We start from the raw sequence: 18,981 nt of genomic DNA on the forward strand, positions 1-18,981 counted from the left end.
TTCCATGCTTGTTTCTGGCGTTCAGCGCCAGCTCTCCTCAAGGTATATTCCTGGCGTTCAAATGCCAGGATGCTACTTGTTTCTGGCGTTCAACGCCAGATCCATGCTCTGTTCTAGCGTTAAACACCAGCCAGATGCTCCTTACTGGCGTTTAAACGCCAGTAAGTCCTTCCTCCAGCGTGTAATTTTTCTTCTGCTGTTTTTTATTCTGTTTTTAATTTTAATTTTTTTTCGTGACTCCACATGACCATGAACCTAATAAAACATAAAAAAAATAATGAAAATAAAATAAAATTTAGATAAATAAAAATTGGGTTGCCTCCCAATAAGCGCTTCTTTAATGTCAATAGCTTGACAGTGGACTCTCATGGAGCCTCACAGGTGATCAGGTCAATGTTGTATAGTCCCAACACCAAACTTAGAGTTTGGATGTGGGGATTCAACACCAAACTTAGGGTTTGGCTGTGGCCTCTCAACACCAAACTTAGAGTTTGATTGTGGGAGCTTTGTTTGACTCTGTATTGAGAGAAGCTTTTCATGCTTCCTCTCCATTGTTAAAGAAGAAGATCCTTGAGCCTTAAACACAAGGTAGTCCCCATTCAATTGAAGGACTAATTTGCCTCTGTTAACATCTATCACAGCTCCTGCTGTGGCTAGGAAAGGTCTTCCAAGGATGATGCATTCATCTTCCTCCTTCCTAGTGTCTAAGATTATGAAATCAGCAGGGATGTAAAGGCCTTCAACCTTTACCAACACATCCTCTACCAATCCATAAGCTTGTCTTACTGACTTGTCTGCCAATTGTAATGAAAATATGGCAGGCTGTACCTCAATGATCCCTAGCTTCTCCATTATAGAGAGTGGCATAAAATTTATGCTTGACTCCAGGTCACACAGAGTCTTTTCAAAGGTCATGGTGACTATGGTACGGGGTATTAAGAATTTGCCAGGATCTTGTCTCTTTTGAGGTAAGGTTTGCTGAACCCATGTATCTAGTTCACTGATGAGCAAGGGAGGTTCACCTTCCCAAGTCTCATTACCAAATAACTTGGCATTCAACTTCATGATAGCTCCTAAATATTGAGCAACTTGCTCTCCAGTTACATCTTCATCCTCTTCAGAGGAAGAATAGTCTTCAGAGCTCATAAATGGCAGAAGGAGGTTTAATGGGATCTCTATGGTCTCTATATGAGCCTTAGATTCCCTTGGGTCCTCAATAGGGAACTCCTTCCTGCTTGAGAGACGTCCCATGAGATCTTCCTCATTGGGATTCGCGTTCTCTCCCTCCTTCTTGTATTTGGCCATGTTGAGTGTATCAATGGCCTTGCACTCTCTCTTTGGATTTTCTTCTGTATTGCTTGGGAGAGTACTAGGAGGTGTTTTAGTAACTTTCTTACTCAGCTGGCCTACTTGTGCCTCCAAATTTCTAATGGAGGATCTTATTTCACTCATGAAACTTAAAGTGGCCTTAGACAGATCAGAGACTAGATTAGCTAAATTAGAAGTTCTTTGCTCAGGATTCTCTGTCTGTTGTTGAAAAGATGATGGAAAAGGCTTGCTATTGCTAAGCCTAGTTCATCCATCATTATTAAAGCCTTGTTGAGGATTTTGTTGATCCTTCCATGAGAAATTGGGATGTCTTCTCCATGATGAATTGTAGGTGTTTCCATAAGGTTCACCTAAGTAATTTACCTCTGCTATTGCAGGGTTATCAGGATCATAAGCTTCTTCTTCAGAAGATGCCTCTTTAGTTTTATTGGATGCATTTTGCCATCCATTCACACTTTGGAAAATCATGTTGACTTGCTGAGTCAACATTTTGTTCTGAGCCAATATGGCATTCAAAGCATCAATCTCAAGAATTCCCTTCCTCTGAGGCGTCCCATTATTCACGGACATAAACTGGTTATTTGCTACCATGTCAATAAGTCCTTGAGCTTCTGCAGGCATTTTCTTTAGGTAAATGGATCCACCTGCAGAATGGTCCAGTGACATCTTAGAGAACTCAGACAGACCATAATAGCATATATCCAGAATGGTCCAATCTGCTTGTATCTTTCCCAAGCTTCATAGAGGGATTCACCATCTTTTTGTTTGAATGTCTGAACATCCAATCTAAGCTTGCTCAGCTTTTGAGGAGGAAAGAATTTAGCCAAGAAGGCCATGACCAACTTATCCCAGGAGTCTAGGCTATCCTTAGGTTGTGAATCCAACCATGTTCTAGCTCTGTCTCTTACAGCAAAAGGGAAAAACATGAGCCTGTAGACTTCAGGATCTACTCCATTCGTCTTTACAGTCTCACAGATCTGCAAGAACTCAGTTAAAAACTGATAGGGATCTTCTTATGGAAGTCCATGAAACTTGCAGTTTTGTTGCATTAGAGCAACTAGTTGAGGCTTCAGCTCAAAATTGTTTGCTCCAATGGCAGGAATTAAGATGCTTCTTCCATCAAACTTGGAAGTAGGTGTAGTATAATCACCAAGGATCCTTCTTGCATTATTGTTGTTGGGTTCGGCTGCCATCTCCTTTTCTTGTTCAAAAATTTCAGCAAGGTTGTCTCTGGATTGTTGTAATTTAGCTTCTCTTAGTTTCCTGTTTAGAGTCCTTTCAGGTTCTGGATCAGCTTCAACAAGAATGCCTTTTTCCTTGTTCCTGCTCATATGAAAGAGAAGAGAACAGAAAAAGAAGAGGAATCCTCTTTGTCACAGTAAAGAGGTTCCTTATTATTAGTAGAAGAAGAAAGGGAATAAGAGTGAAGAAGAATGGAGAATCAAAACACAAGGGTGAGGATAGAGGCATTGATTTGAGATGAAGAGAAGTGTTAGTGAAGAAATACATAAATAGAAGAAGAGGAAAGGGAAGGAATTTTGAAAATAAATTTTGAAAAAATAGTTAGTGATTTTCAAAAATTAAAGGTAAGATAGAATTAAAACTAAAATTTAAAACAATTAGTTAATTAAAAAGAATTTTGAAAAAGGGATGATATTTTTTTCGAAAAGTAGAGAGGGAAAAGTAGTTAGGTGGTTTTGAAAAAGATAAGAAACAAACAAAAAGTTAATTAGTTAGTTGAAAAAGATATTAAAATCAAATTTGAAAAGATAAGAAGATAAGAAGATAAGAAGTTAGAAAAGATATTTTAAAATCAAATTTTTGAAAAAAAGATAAAACTTGAAAAAAGATATGATAACAAGATATGATTAAAAAGATATGGTTGGAAAAGATTTAATTTTTAAAATTAAAATTAATTACTTAACTAACAAGAAACTAAAAGATAAGATTCTAGAATTTAAAGATTGAACCTTTCTTAACAAGAAAGTAACAAACTTCAAATTTTTTAATCAATCATATTAATTGTTAGCATAATTTTCGAAAATAAAGATAAAATTAAGAAAAAGATTTTTGAAAAATATTTTAAAGAATTTTTGAAAATTAATAAGAAAAATGAAAAAGATTTAATTTTTGAAAAAGTTTTAAAAAGATAAGATTTTTAAAATTTGAAAATTTGACTTGACTTATAGGAAACAACTAATTTTAAAAATTTTCGACCAAGTTAACCTAAAATTTCGAATTTTTTTGAGATAAATAAGGAAAAGATATATTTTTTTATTTTTGAATTTTTAATGATGAGAGAGAAAAAACACAAATATGACCCAAAACATGAAAATTTTGGATCAAAACACATGATGCATGCAAGAACACTATGAATATCAAGATGAACACCAAGAAGAATTTGAAGATCATGATGAACATCAAGAACATATTTTTGAAAAATTTTCGATGCAAAGAAAATATGCAAGACACCAAACTTAGAAATCTTTAATGCATGGACACTATGAATGTAAAAATGCATATGAAAAACAATAAAAGACACAAAACAAGAAAACATCAAGATCAAACAAGAAGACTTACCAAGAACAACTTGAAGATCATGAAGAACACTATGAATGCATGAATTTTTGAAAATTGCAAGAACAAGATGAATATGCAATTGACACCAAACTTATAACTTGACTCAAGACTCAAACAAGAAACACAAAATATTTTTGGTTTTTATGATTTTATGATTTTTTTGTATTTTCTTTTATATTTTTTTCGAAAAATATATAGAAAAAAGAAAATAAGAAATCCAAAATATTTAATAAGAATTCCAAGAATCTTTCAATATTAGCCTAAAGCTCCAATCCAAGGGTTGGGCATGGCTTAATAGCCAGCCAGCTTTAGAAGATATAAATCAGGCATGTAACAACTGATATTCCAATTAACTTGCCTCTATGCTGATGGTTTTGAAGCCTCAATCCAATTGAGTTAGACATGGCTTTACAGCCAACCAAGCTTCAACATACTTTTTGAAACACTAGAATTCATTCGTAAAAGTTTTGAATAATTTTCGAAAACAAAGAAAAAATTTTGAAAAATATTTTTGAAAACTTTTTGAAAGAAAAATAATAGGAAAATTACCTAATCTGAGCAACATGATGAACCATCAGTTGTCCATACTAGAACAATCCCTGGCAACGGCGCCAAAAACTTGGTGCACAAAATTGTGATCATCAACAATGGCGCCAAAAACTTGGTAGCGCTCTCAAACGTGAATCACACTTAGTCACAACTCCGCACAACTAACCAGCAAGTGCACTAGGTCGTCCAAGTAATACCTTACGTGAGTAAGGGTCGATCCCACGGAGATTGTTGGTATGAAGCAAGCTATAGTCATCTTGTGAATCTCAGTTAGGAGGATAGTAAATTTTATGGAGTTTTTGAATAATAAATAAAACAGAAAATAAAGATAGAGTTACTCATGTAATTCAATGGTGGGAATTTCAGATAAGTGTGTGGAGGTGCTTGTCTCTGTTGGATCTCTGCTTTCCTACTGTCTTCCTTCAATCCTTCTTGTTCCTTTCCATGGTAAGCTATATATAGGGCATCACCATTGTCAATTGCTACATCCCATCCTCTCAGTGAAAAAGGTCCAAATGCTATGTCACGGCACAGCTAATCATCTGTCGGTTCTCGATCATGTTGGAATAGAATCCCTTGATTCTTTTGCGTTTGTCATCATGCCCAACAATCGTGAGTTTGAAGCTCGTTACAGTCATTCAATCCTTGAATCCTACTCGGAAATCCACAGACAAGGTTTAGACTTTCCGGATTCTCATGAATGCCGCCATCAATCTAGCATACACCACGAAGATTCTGATTAAGGAATCCAAGAGATATGCACCCGGTCTAAGGTAGAACAGAAGTGGTTGTCAGTCACGCGTTCATAGGTGAGAATGATGATGAGTGTCACGGATAATCACATTCGTCATGGTGAAGTGCAACGAATATCTTAGAATAGGAATAAACTGAATTTAATAGAAAATAATAGTAATTGCATTAAAACTCGAGGTACAGCAGAGCTCCACACCCTTAATCTATGGTGTGTAGAAACTCCACCATTGGAAATACATAAGTGATGAAAGTTCAGGCATGGCCGAATGGCCAGCCCCCAAAACGTGATCAATAGTCTCCTAAGATGAATAATGGAATAAAACCGAGACCAAAGATGTAACGTGGTCAAAAGACGCTGAGTACAATAGTAAAATATCCTATTTATACTAGACTAGCTACTAGGGTTTACAGAAGTAAGTAATTGATGCAGAGATCCTACTCGGAATACCACAGACAAGGTTTAGACTTTCCAAATCTTAGGAATGGCCGCCAATAATTCTAGCTTATACCACGAAGACTCTGATCTCACATAATGGAAGGCTCGGTTGTCAGGCAAGGCAACCATGCATCGTGGACCAGGAATCCAAGAGATACACGCTCAATCTTAAGTAGAACACAAGTGGTTGTCAGGCACGCGTTCATAGGTGAGAATGACGATGAGTGTCACGAATCATCACATTCATCAGGTTGAAGTGCGAGTGAATATCTTAGAACAAGAATAAATTGAATTGAATAGAAGAACAATAGTAATTGCATTAATACTCGAGGAACAGCAGAGCTCCACACCTTAATCTATGGTGTGTAGAAACTCCACCGTTGAAAATACATAAGAACAAGGTTCAGGAATGGCCGTGCGGCCAGCCCCCAAAATGCGATCAACAGATCAAAAGATGATCAAAAGATAAAAATACAATAGTAAGAGGTCCTATTTATAATGAAACTAGCTACTAGGGTTTACAGAATTAAGTGAATGATGCAGAAATCCACTTCTGGGCCCACTTGGTATGTGCTTGGGCTGAGCATTGAGCTTTACACGTGTAGAGGAATCTCTTAGAGTTAAACGCTAGCTTTGGTGCCAGTTTGGGCGTTTTAACTCCAACTTTTATGCCAGTTCTGGCGTTTTGACTTCAGAATAGGGTAGAGAAGGGGCGTTTGAACGCCAGTTTACATCGTCAAAATTCGGGCAAACTATGAACCATTATATATTGCTGAAAAGCTCTGGATGTCTACTTTCCAACGCAATTAAGAACGCACCATTTGGAGTTTTGTAGTTCCTGAAAATCCACTTCGAATGCAGGGAGCTCAGAATCCAACAACATCTGCAGTCCTTTGTGAGCCTCTGAATCATATTTTTGCTCAGCTCCCTCAATTTCAGCCAGAAAATACCTGAAAACACAGAAATGCACAAACTCATAGTAAAGTCCAAAAATATGAATTTTGCATAAAAACTAATAAAAACATCCCAAAAAGTAGCTAGATCTACCTAAAAAAAATGCCAAAAAGCGTATAAATTATTTGCTCATCACAACACCAAACTTAAATTGTTGCTTGTCCCCAAGCAACTGAAAACAAAATAGGATAAAAAGAAGAGAATATACAATGAATCTCACAGTATCAATGAAACTTAGTCCTAATTAGATGAGCGGGGCTTGTAGCTTTTTGCTTTTAAACAGTTTTGGCATCTCACTTTATCCCTTTGAAATTCAGAATGATTGGCATCTCCTAGTTAAGTATGTTGATTCTTGAACACAGCTACTTTATGAGTCTTGGCTGTAGCCCTAAGCACTTTTCAGATTGTGACTCAGCTTTGCTAAAGTCCCCAATTAGAGGTGTCCAGAGCTCTTAAGCACACTCTTTTGCTTGGATCATGACTTTAACCACTCAGTCTCAAGCTTTTTGCTTGGACCTTCATGCCACAAGCACATGGTTAGGGACAGCTTAATTTAGCTGCTTAGGCCTGGATTTGTTTCCTTGGGCCTTCCTATCCATTAATGCTCAAAGCCTTGGATCCTCTTTACCCTTGCCTTTTTGTTTAAAGGGCTGTTGACTTTTTTTGCTTGCTTTTTCTTTTTCTTTATTTCTCCTTTTTTTTCCGCCATCTTTTTTTTTTCGCTACTCTCTTTTTTTCTCTTTTTTTTTTCAATGCTTTTTCTTGCTTCAAGAATCAATTTCATGATTTTTCAGATTATCAATAACATTTCTCTTTGTTCATGTTTCTTTCAGGAGCCAATAATTTTAACATTCATAAACAACAAGATAAAAAATATGCACCGTTCAAGCATTCATTCAGAGAACAAAAAGTATTGCCACCACATCAAAATAATTAAACTAGTTTCAAGAAAAAATTTGAAATCCAAGTACTTCTTGTTCTTTTGTATTTAAGCACATTTTTCATTAAAGAGATATGAAGGATTCATGGAGTTATTCATAGCTTTAAGGCATAGACACTAGACACTAATGATCATGTAGTGAAGGTAGAAACATAGATAGAACATACATCATAAAAATCGAAAACAGAAAAATAAATAGACAAGGAGATTAAGGAATGAGTCCACCTTAGTGAGGGGGCATCTTCCTCTTGAAAATCCTATGGAGTGCTTTAGCTCCTCAATGTTTCTTCCTTGCCTTTGTTGCTCCATCCTTAGTTCTTTGATCTTCTCTAATCTCATGGAGAATGATGGAGTGCTATTGGTGTTCCACCCTTAATTGGTCTATATTGTAACTCAAGCTTTCCAAAGAAGTGTTGAGTTGCTCCCAGTAATTGTGTGGAGGAAATTGCATCCCTTGAGGCATCTCAAAGATTTCTTGATGAGGGACTTCCTCATGCTCTTATTGAGTGCAATGAGTGGGCTCTCTTGTTGCGCAGTCAAATGCTCTATTACTGAGCTATGGACCCTTGAGATGAATCTCTCCATCTTCCATGACTCAGAGGTGGAAGCTTTTGTCTTCCTTTTCCTCTTTCTAGAGGTTTCTCCAGCCTTAGGTGCCATAAATGGTTATGGAAAAACAAAAAGCAATGCTTTTACCACACCAAACTTAAAATGTTTGCTCGTCCTCAAGCAAAAGAAGAAGGAAAGATGTAAAAAAAGAAGAAAATGGAGGAGATGGAGGGTGTATAGGGTTCGGCCAAGGGGAGAGGAAGGTGTGTATGATGTGTGAAAATGAAAGAGTGTAGAGGGGTATTTAGGGAAGAGATATGGAGGTGATTGGTGACGGATATTTGGGGAAGAGTGTTGTCGAAAGGTGTGAAGAGGAGAGAGAGTGAGTTGAGGTTAGTGGGGATCCTGTGGGGTCCACAGATCCTGATGGGTCAAGGAATTCTTCATCCCTGCTCCAATTGGGCGTTCACAACGCTTTGGAGTGCAATTCTAGTGTTTAAATGCCAGTTTGCTGCCCTGCTCTGGAATTTAAACGCCAGCTTTCCTTCCTGTCCTGGCGTCTACACGCTAGTTTGTTGCCCTGTTCTGGCATTTAAACGCCAGTCTGGTGCCCTGTTCTGGCGTTTAAACGCCCAGAAAGGTGCTAGATTGGGTGTTTAAACGCCCATTTTGCTACCTTACTGGTGTTTAAACGCCAGTAAGTCCTTCCTCTAGGGTGTGCTATTTTCAATGCTGTTTTTGATTTTTTCTTTATTTTCGTAATTGTCTTTGTGATTTCACATGAACATCAACCTAAAAGAAAACAAAATAATATAGATAAAATTAGAATAAAATTGGGTTGCCTCCCAATAAGCGCTTCTTTAATGTCAATAGCTTGATAGTGAGCTCTCATGGAGCCTCACAGATGATCAGAGTATGGTTGAGATCTCTCAACACCAAACATAGAGTTTGGCTGTGGCCTCCCAACACCAAACTTAGCGTTTGAATGTGGGGCCTCTATTTGACTCGGTATTGGAAGAAGCTCTTCATGCTTACTCTCCATGGTTATAGATGGAGAACCTTGAGTCTTTACTACAAGGCATTCTTCATTCACATGAAGGATCAACTCTCCTCTATCAACATCAATCACAGCTCTTGCTGTGGCTAGGAAGGGTCTTCCAAGGATGATAGATTCGTCCTCATCCCTCCTAGTGTCTAGGATTATGAAATTAGCAGGGAAGTAAAGGCCTTCAACCTTCACTGGCACATCCTCTACTAGTTCATAAGCCTTTTTCATAGACTTATCTTCCATCTCTGCTTTCCTACTGCCTCCATCCAATCCTTCTTACTCCCTTCCATGGCAAGCTGTATGTTGGGTTTCACCGGTGTCAATGGCTACCTCCTGTCCTCTCAGTGAAAAAGGTCCTCTACGGTTTCCCGCATGGCTAATCAGCTGTTGGTTCTCGATCATGCAAGAATAGGATTTACTATCCTTTTGCGTCTATCACTACACCCTACAATCGCGAGTTTGAAGCTCGTCACAGTCATCCCATCTCAGATCCTACTCGCAATACCACAGACAAGGTTTAGACTCTCCGAATCTTAGGAATGGCCGCCAATAATTCTAGCTTATAACATGAAGACTCTGATCTCACTGAATGGAAGGCTCGTTTGTCAGGCGAGGCAACCATGCATCGTGGACCAGGAATCCAAGAGATACACGCTCAATCATAAGTAGAACGGAAGTGGTTGTCAGGCACGCGTTCATAGGTAAGAATGATAATGAGTGTCACAGATCATCACATTCATCAGGTTGAAGTGCGAGTGAATATCTTAGAACAAGAATAAGCTTAATTGAATAGAAGAACAATAGTAATTGCATTAATACTCGAGGAACAGCAGAGCTCCACACCTTAATCTATGGTGTGTAGAAACTCCACCGTTGAAAATACATAAGAACAAGGTTCAGGCATGGCCGTGAGGCCACCACCAAAATGTGATCAAGAGATCAAAGGATGATCCAAAGATGAAAATACAATAGTAAGAGGTCCTATTTATAATGAAACTAGCTATTAGGGTTTACAAAATTAAGTGAATAATGCAGAAATCCACTTCCGGGCCCACTTGGTGTGTGCTTGGTCTTAGCATTGAGCTTTACACGTGTAGAGGCTTCTCTTGGAGTTAAACGCCAGCTTTGGTGCCAGTTTGGGCGTTTTAACTCCAACTTTTATGCTAGTTCTGGCGTTTTGACTTCAGAATATGGCAGAGAAGGGGCATTTGAATGCCAGTTTACGTCATCAACACAAGGGAAAAGTATAGACTATTATATATTGCTGGAAAGTGCTGGATGTCTACTTTCCAACGCAATTGAGAGCGTGTCATTCGGAGTTCTGTAGCTCCTGAAAATCCACTTCAAATGCAGGGAGGTCAGAATCCAATAGCATCTGCAGTCCTTTGTCAGCCTCTGAATCAGATTTTTACTCAGGTCCCTCAATTTCAGCCAGAAAATTCCTGAAATCATAGAAAAACACATAAACACATAGCAAAGTCCAGAAATATGATTTTTTCATAAAAACTAATAAAAACATCCCAAAAAGTAGCTAGATCCTACTAAAAACTACCTAAAAACAATGCCAAAAAGCGTATAAATTATCTGCTCATCATCCGACTTCTTTATGTCGGTTTGTCCTAAGTTATTTTTACCAATCCATTTTTTCTTAGACCTCGTCAGGCCTCTTTCTATGGATTGCTTTTTATAAGTTTTTGTAGTTTTCATGTCGATTGGTCCGACTTCTTCGTGTCGGTCCGCTCCAAGTTACTTTAGTAATCCATTTTTACTCATACCTCGTCAAGCCTCTTTCTATGGATTACTTTTTATAACTCTTTGTCGCTTTGGTCGATTGGTCTGACTTTTTCAGGTCGGTCCGTTTCAAGTTATTTTTAGTAATCCATTTTTTCTCAAACCTCATCATGCCTCTTTCTATAGATTATGCTGAGGGTAAAACGATTCCACACAAACTCACCGAAAAGTGTACTAGGTCGCATCAAGTAGTAATAACTCACAAGAGTGAGGTTGATCCCACAGATATTGATGGATTGAGCAATTTTAGTTAGGTGATGAATTTAGTTAAGCAAATATTTGATGATTTGAGTGAATTTTGATTAACAGAAGATAAATTGCAAGTAAATGAAAGGGGAATGGGAAATTGACATAATATTAAAGTGCAGAAAGGGTAAAGTGCATGAAACTTAGAATGCAAGAAAGTAAAAGAACTGAAACTTAAATTGCAAGAAAAGTAAATGACTGAAACTTAAAGTGCAAGAAACTTAAATTGCTGAATCTAAATTGCTGGGAATCTTAAATTGCTTGAAGATTAAAGGATTTGGGTATTGGGACTCAAAATAAAACTGGAATTGTAAAGTGTAGAGAAGTAGAAGATGAAGCAGATTTGTAGAATAAGTAAAATCAGAAGGAAACAATAGAGATCCGATCTTCAATTCTTAAATTTAGAAAACAGAAAAGAAATGGAACTCCAAGATGAAGAACATCAGAGAATTCTTCAACCAGAGTATAAAAACCCAAAAGAAAACTAAAAATGAGCTAATGGTCCCTCTCAAATCAAAGTAATTCTTATTTATACACTTTCTATTTTGGTCTTCAAAAGCTTGGAGTGGGCTTTTGAAATTTGTGAAGAAGTGGATCCAAGATGGCACTTGATTGAAATTGGGTTGGAGGCATGCTCCAGTGGAGCGCTCCGTTTCATTAGTGAACGTTGCGTTCACTTTGCCTAGGCGTGCCTTCCTTGTGCCACAATTTGCCTCACTTGGCGCTTCCCTTTCACGAAAACGTTCAGAAGAATGAATGCCAAGTTCACTTCTTTGAACGCTTATTCCTTGTTGTGTGCCTTGGAGCGCAAGTGGCCTCCTCTAGCGTTCACTTTATGAACGCTCAGTTCATTATTTGAGCGCTACTTCTTGTGTTTTGGTGCGCGCTCTTGCTCCTGGCATTCTCTTTTGTGAGCACTGTGTGTAACGACCCAATTTTCAGTACACCTAGGACACACCGGAAACTGAGCGCTACTAATTTGACTTCCTAGTTATTATCTATTATTTATCATATGAGCCTGATTCGTTGTTAAAAGCGTAGTTAATTTGCGAGGTGTATTTTTTTTTTCTGAAAAAGTTTGGATTAATAAACATAATCATTTATAATCAATTCACAAATAATAACAGATTAAAACAGTTATAAACAACCACACATAAATACATCACAAGCAGTTAACAAGATTCAGTGATCCAGCCTTTATTAGAGTATAGACCTTTAGTTAGAACACCCCTAGATATAGCTAAATAATATCTATATACATATATATATATATATATATATATATATATATATATATATATATATATATATATATATATATATACAACATCCTAGGTCCTGACCTGTTCAAGAAGTCCCTACGCTGGCACCCAGGCTAGCCTAGACTCTATACTCGCCTAGTCCCTCTAAACTACTAAAGCGAGGGAAAGTACGTTCTAAGTCTTCAAAAACTCAAGTCAAGTAAACGTCACCAAAGGTAGGATATCATCTGCTATTCCTCTGCACAATCAGACATTGCCATAGGACGTCCCTCTGGTACCGCATCAAGTAGCCACACAACGGGAGTCTCGTACACAGGATTCAGGTTAAAGTGCGCATACGTACGGGGTGCAGACGTTGGCTGGTCCCACAGTATATACATATACATAGATAAAGAGATTCACCCTAGACTCAGAAGACTACCTAGAGCGGAATTCTCTTTACGAACGGTCGTCAGCGAACTACGGAAAGAAACTCTTGCTTCCATCTGAAGGGGGAAGGGAGAGAGAAGGGGTAAGAACTGGGGAGTTCTTAGTAGGGTCGGGGTTATTAGTTACGTTCATTAATTTTGTGTTGTTTAGCAGACTAATAACAGAATATAGAGAAGTAGTAAACAGTAGTCAGATAAATAGAGAAAATAGAGAAAATAGAAAAAGATCACAAACAGAAGAATACAAGAAAGTAAAACACAGACATAAACACAGAGAATAGAATACAAACAAAGGAAGCATACATTCATGCAACAATCATAATAGAGAAAATGCACAACCAAGTATGATGCATGTCTAGTCCTAGCGCAGGTAATGAGCTCATTTGTCGGTTACATACCCGCTCCCGACGTTACCCGGAGTCCTCTGACCAGGTAAGGCTTTCCTGTTGGCAATGTCCCTCGCAAGAGTCCTTTGACTTGTGAGGCAAACCACTGCAAGAGTCCTTTGACTTGCAGGGCGGCACTAGCAACCCACTGCAAGAGTCCTTTGACTTGCATGGCGGAGCTAGTTAACTTATATCTGCCCAACACACTCTCTGTAAGAGTCCTTTGACTTACAAGAGCATACACACACTCTCACTATAAGAGTCCTTTGACTTACAGGAGTATATGCTAGTCATGTGTTCTCGATACCTCTGTAAGAGTCCTCTGACTTACAGAATAGCATTATAGCTAAGTATCCCAGGAAAGCACTCTCAGTGGTCGTACCACCATCTATCTGACTGCCTTCACGCAGTAGATCATCACATAATCATTCTCATTATCATCGTCACTTTCACATTCTTATGCAGTACCTCTTTCTTTCTCTGTTCAATCATGCTATACAAACTTTACAGCTTTTACTTTTTCAACATCGTAACTCAAACCATTTCTCTCTATCACATTACTCTTTTCTCTTTTTCTTTTTACTTTGCTCTGGTTACTCTTTCTTCTGTATCCCTTTATTCTGCTCTAGTTACTCTGTTCTCTGTGTTTCTTTACTCTGTTCTGATTTTTCTGTTTAATGTATGTATTTAAAGCTTATGTAAATTTTGATATGATTAGTTAGCCTGCCCCAAGTATAGGTTCATTAAGTCTATACTGAAACAGTTTAACTTTTCATATAATACCTAACCCTATTCGCAAATCAAGAACTAACTATGTTGCCCTAGTTTGTTCACTAGTCTCTGTCTGTTTCTCTGTTGTTAAAATTTTACAGACTTTCTCTTCGATTTTTATCTTTCCTTTGACTTTTATCTTTCTTTTATCTTTACCTCACTAATATGTTCTTACCACTCCCTAAGTATTTTATGAAGGTAACTAGGAGAATTCTGCACTTAAAGTTGTCTTTCTAAAGCTTTTACAGAAAACTGCCTTTTCTGCATTATTTTATTATTTTTATTAAAATATTATTTTTATTTAAATATTATTATTTAATATTTTATTATTATTTATTATTTTACTATTAATTTTCGAAAATTAACTTACCTTTTACTTTTAACCTTTAAAATTCACTTTTTACTACCCGTAACTTTTAATATTTCTACTTTTACCACTTTAACTTTCAGAAATTACTAAACAACCCCTTAAACACCAAAAATTTTACTTCCTTGCCCTTTTTAAGATCTAAGGCCTGTTCTTCATTGTTCTTCATCACACTCAAAGTGTTCTTCATGTTCTTCATAAATTCTTCAAATTCTTTCTCTGTTTTTACCCGTTTTTCAGTCTTTTCAGCAACCGATTTTTACCATAATTCAAAATAAATTAGCAGCCACTAAAACCCCATCTTTTCTACATGATTTCAACATAAATTGAACCTCAATTTAATCTTAGGGTTTCGTTTTTCCAGCTGCTCCAAGAACATGAACATAAAGCTTGAATTTCATCAAATTTCATCAAAATTTCACCAAATTTTCACCAAGAATCAATCATATATGCAACCAATTTTTAGCACAGCCAAATAATACAACATTCACACGTCTCAAACACAAATAATCAAGATTAATTTCGTGACACCCTACCTGGTTTTGCTGCTCCTAATTCAATCAAACTTTCAGGTGGTCCTTAAGCACTTTTTCCTTCTTGATCCCAGCCTTGATAAATCATATAATCATGTAGAGAAAGAAGAGAGGATCATTTTGGTCGGATTGGAATTTTGATTTGAGTTTTAGTTCAGCAGAAATCAAGCTTTGAAGATTTGGAACTAAGAACTTTTCTCTCTTTTTCTCTCTACCTATTTTCGGCCACAAAGTGAAAATGAGCCAGCCTTGGGGGTTTTGGGGGTGTAGGGTGAGTTGTGATTGGTTGGCTTGGAGGTGGATTAAAATAATATTAAAATATCTCAGGTGTATAACTACTAAAACTAGGTGTATCGGAACACTTGCAAAAACATCTCTAAAAATTATTTTCTGAGCTACTAGCATAAATGACACTAGTAACATATTTATTATAAGAATAAAACATGAATAATGAGGACTTAGCATTGCTAAAGTCATTAGAGAGTGCTGGTGCTAAGCTGCACCAGTAAACCGTAAACCCGGTTAAACTGATTTTCTGTTTTTAACAAAAACAGACCAGGTAACCTTATAATAGCATTCAAGCATTTTCTAATAATAGTATAATGATAATATTATACTATTATCTTTCTCCTCTCATGAATCGAGTCCGGTTCGTCAAACAGAGACTATTTACGAAAGTCAGAATCAAAACTGCCAACCGATACGGTTCAAAAACTAGGTTCCTCGTGATTGTGTTGTCAAGTTTGCCTCAAAAGAGGTTCCAGATTAAGGATGACATAATGATAATGAGGATTGAGATGCTTGATGATATAACAGAGGTGTTCCCTTTACTGATCTTCCGGAGGATTCCGTGCCTTTAGAAAAGATCTCGCGTACTTGAAAATCAGGGTTGTTACACTGTGCTTCCTTAATTGAGCGCTATGCTCTTTGGATGCGTGCTCCCTCTTCGAACCTTGGCCAGCGCATGTTTTGCAAATTTTTGGTGCGCGCTTCTTCAAAAATGTTCATTAAAGTGAACGTTATGTTCATTAGTGAATGAACATTGCTCATTCGGTGCCCTTGATGCGCGCCTTGCTTCCATGGGTGCTCTCTTTTGATTGAGTGCTACGTTGCCTTCCTTTGAGCGTTGCCTAGCTTAATTGAGCGCTCCCCACTTTGAGTCTTGGTGTGAGCCACGAAAACGTTCACTGAAGTGAACGTGGCATTCACTTTCTTGAACGCTACTTCTTGTCATGCGCCTTGGTTGAGCGCTCCCTTCGAGCGCTCCCTAGGTTTCTTGATTAGCATTGCTGATAAACCACTATTTTATGGTTTATCTTGTGCTCAATTGAGTGGTTTTTTATCAAGTCTTTGCCCACTTATTCATATGATTTGCATGGTTTTACATTCTCCTTCATGATTTTGTGCCATGATTGAAAATATGCTTCTTTAGCTTTTATTTTTTTTATTTAAATCCTCTCTTATTATCATTCGATGCCTTGATATGTGTGTTAATTGATTTCAGAGATTACAGGGCAGGAATGGCTTAGAGGATGGAAAGGAAGCATGCAAGAGTAGAAGGAATACAAGAAGTTGAAGGAACTGCAAAGCTGTCAACCTGACCTCTTCACACTCAAACGGTCATAACTTGAGCTACGGAGATCCAAATGACACGGTTTTAATTACGTTGGAAAGCTAAGGTCTGGGGCTTCGATTTGATATATAAGTTACCATAGTGTCCGTACAGGAGGCGATGCAAACGCGCGCTCCACGCGGACGCATCGCATCTGCGAAAATCAGCGTGGCAGATTTCATAACCAGCGAATTCTGGGCAATTTTCGGCCCAGTTTCAAGCCCAGAAAACACAGATTAAATGCTGCAAAGTGGAGGGATGAAGAAAATGATTCATAATTCACTTTTCATAGTTTAGATGTAGTTCTAGTGAGAGAGAGGTTCTCTCCTCTCTCTTAGGATTTAGGATTAGGATTTTTAGAAATTAGGAATATTCCTTCTTCATCACAGGTTCAATGTTATTTAATTTATGTTTCTCTTCTACTTTTAGTTACTCTAATGCTTTTACTTATATCTGATTTATGCTGCTAATTTGGCTTATGAACTTTTTCATGTTAGATTTAAATTTATATTTAAATACAATTGAGGAATTTCAGATTTATGATTTTTATTTAGCTTTTTATATTCTTGGCTTTAATTGATTAATTGGAGACTCTTGAGTTATCAAACTCTAGACCACGCAAAAGTTCTCTCTTCAGTTGCCTTAGTGATTGCCACACTTTGTAGTGTAATGATTTCCTAGTTCTTTCCTTTTTTTCAACATTTCTTCACCTACAAGTAACCAAACAACTAATCAAAGTCTCACCAAAATCACTAGATCTTTGCGTCATATATAAAATCAATTAATTCTAGCATAAACCTATGATTTTGTGTAAATTAAATGATGTTTGGTTGATTCAAAATGATCATGAGAATCCACTCCAATTACTTACTTATTGTGCAAGAAAGTGCATAAAACCTAATGAAACTAATGAAAAATGCTTGTAAAACTAGCATAAGATGACTTGTCATCACAACACCAAACTTAAACCTTGCTTGTCCCCAAACAAGCATTAAATATGAGAAGAAATGAAATGAAACAGAGAAGCATAGATGTCCTTATTTAGCAGGTAATTGAATTAAGACTGTGGGATTTTATGCAAACAAGATGCAGCTCAGTTATTCTCTGCTAATAAACAAGAAATGTCCCTTTTAGGATTCACTATAGTTGCTGCTATATTACCTTGTTCTTCTTTTGACCCCTGTTAGCTTTTTCTTTCTTTCTTTTGCATAGAAATCTTATTTCCCAATGATAGCTTAGTGTCAAGTGTTGCAGCAGCCTTTGGCTCAATTTTTCTCAATATTTCTTCCCTACAGACACTTGGCTCACAAATCTTCTTAGGAACATTGATGCCCAACACGTCTTTGGGTTACTAAATGCTTTGTAGCTAAGTCGCTCTTGATAATGGACTTTCGGTTGGTTGTCCCGGATTAGTTAATCCAAGTTACCAAGTTTTAAAAGACTCCTCAGAACCTAATTGTCCAAGCATATCCTAGTACAAGAAGCATCATAGGCTTATGTCCTAAGGTCCAAGCTATTGGTGTCTTGCCTTATTGTTTGTTTCTTTGCCAATTCTTGGCTTTTCTTTTCTTTTCTTTCTTACTTTTCTTTCTTTTCCAGGGATGTTCACTAATAAAAGGTTTTATAACAATAACTTAGTTCACACTACAAGGGATATTCTATTATGCAGCCTTTATTATTGAGCTTGTCATCAAATCAAACAATTACCACCACTGAACTTTATTCTAATTCCTACCACATTGAACAATAACTTTCTATTTCAAACATTTTCTCTTATTGATGCAAAAAGGGAAACAAGACATGAATTTAAAGTAGATGAATGATAACAAGCATTATGCAGATCACTTATTTTGAATAACTGGTGCGGTATTTTACAACCCACACTACTTACTGGAAAGTGCACCGGGTCGTACCAAGTAATACCTTACGTGAGTAAGGGTCGATCCCACGAGGATTGATGGATCAAGCAACAATGATTGATTGATTGGCTTAGTTAGGCAAGCAGAAATTAGTTTTGAGATGTTCAAAAGGTTTAAGTTCGAATTCAAAATATCAAAATATAAACAATTAAATAAAATGGGTATAAAATATGGATAAACAATTAAGGCTTCAGAGTTATCTATTTTTCCGGATTAACTTTTCTTACTAACTATTTTAATTATGTAGGATTTAATTTATGGCAAACTATATGTGACTAGACCCTAATTCCTTATACCTTCGTAGTCTCCTCTAAAATTCATTAACTGCCAATTCCTTGGTCAATTAATTCCAATTAAAGGGTACATGATCAAATTCTAGTTTGCATGCCACAAAAACTCTAATTACCCAAAGAATAAAAGGATTATATGTCACATATCCCGTTAAATCCAGATAATTAGAATTTAGGAGAATATGTTTTCAAGATGTTGTTCAAGTATAGAGCTTTTCCAAGTTATACAAGAACTCAA

The sequence above is a fragment of the Arachis hypogaea genome, chromosome 5, assembly GCF_003086295.3.
Source record: "Arachis hypogaea cultivar Tifrunner chromosome 5, arahy.Tifrunner.gnm2.J5K5, whole genome shotgun sequence".
In the NCBI taxonomy this organism is placed as follows: domain Eukaryota; kingdom Viridiplantae; phylum Streptophyta; class Magnoliopsida; order Fabales; family Fabaceae; genus Arachis; species Arachis hypogaea.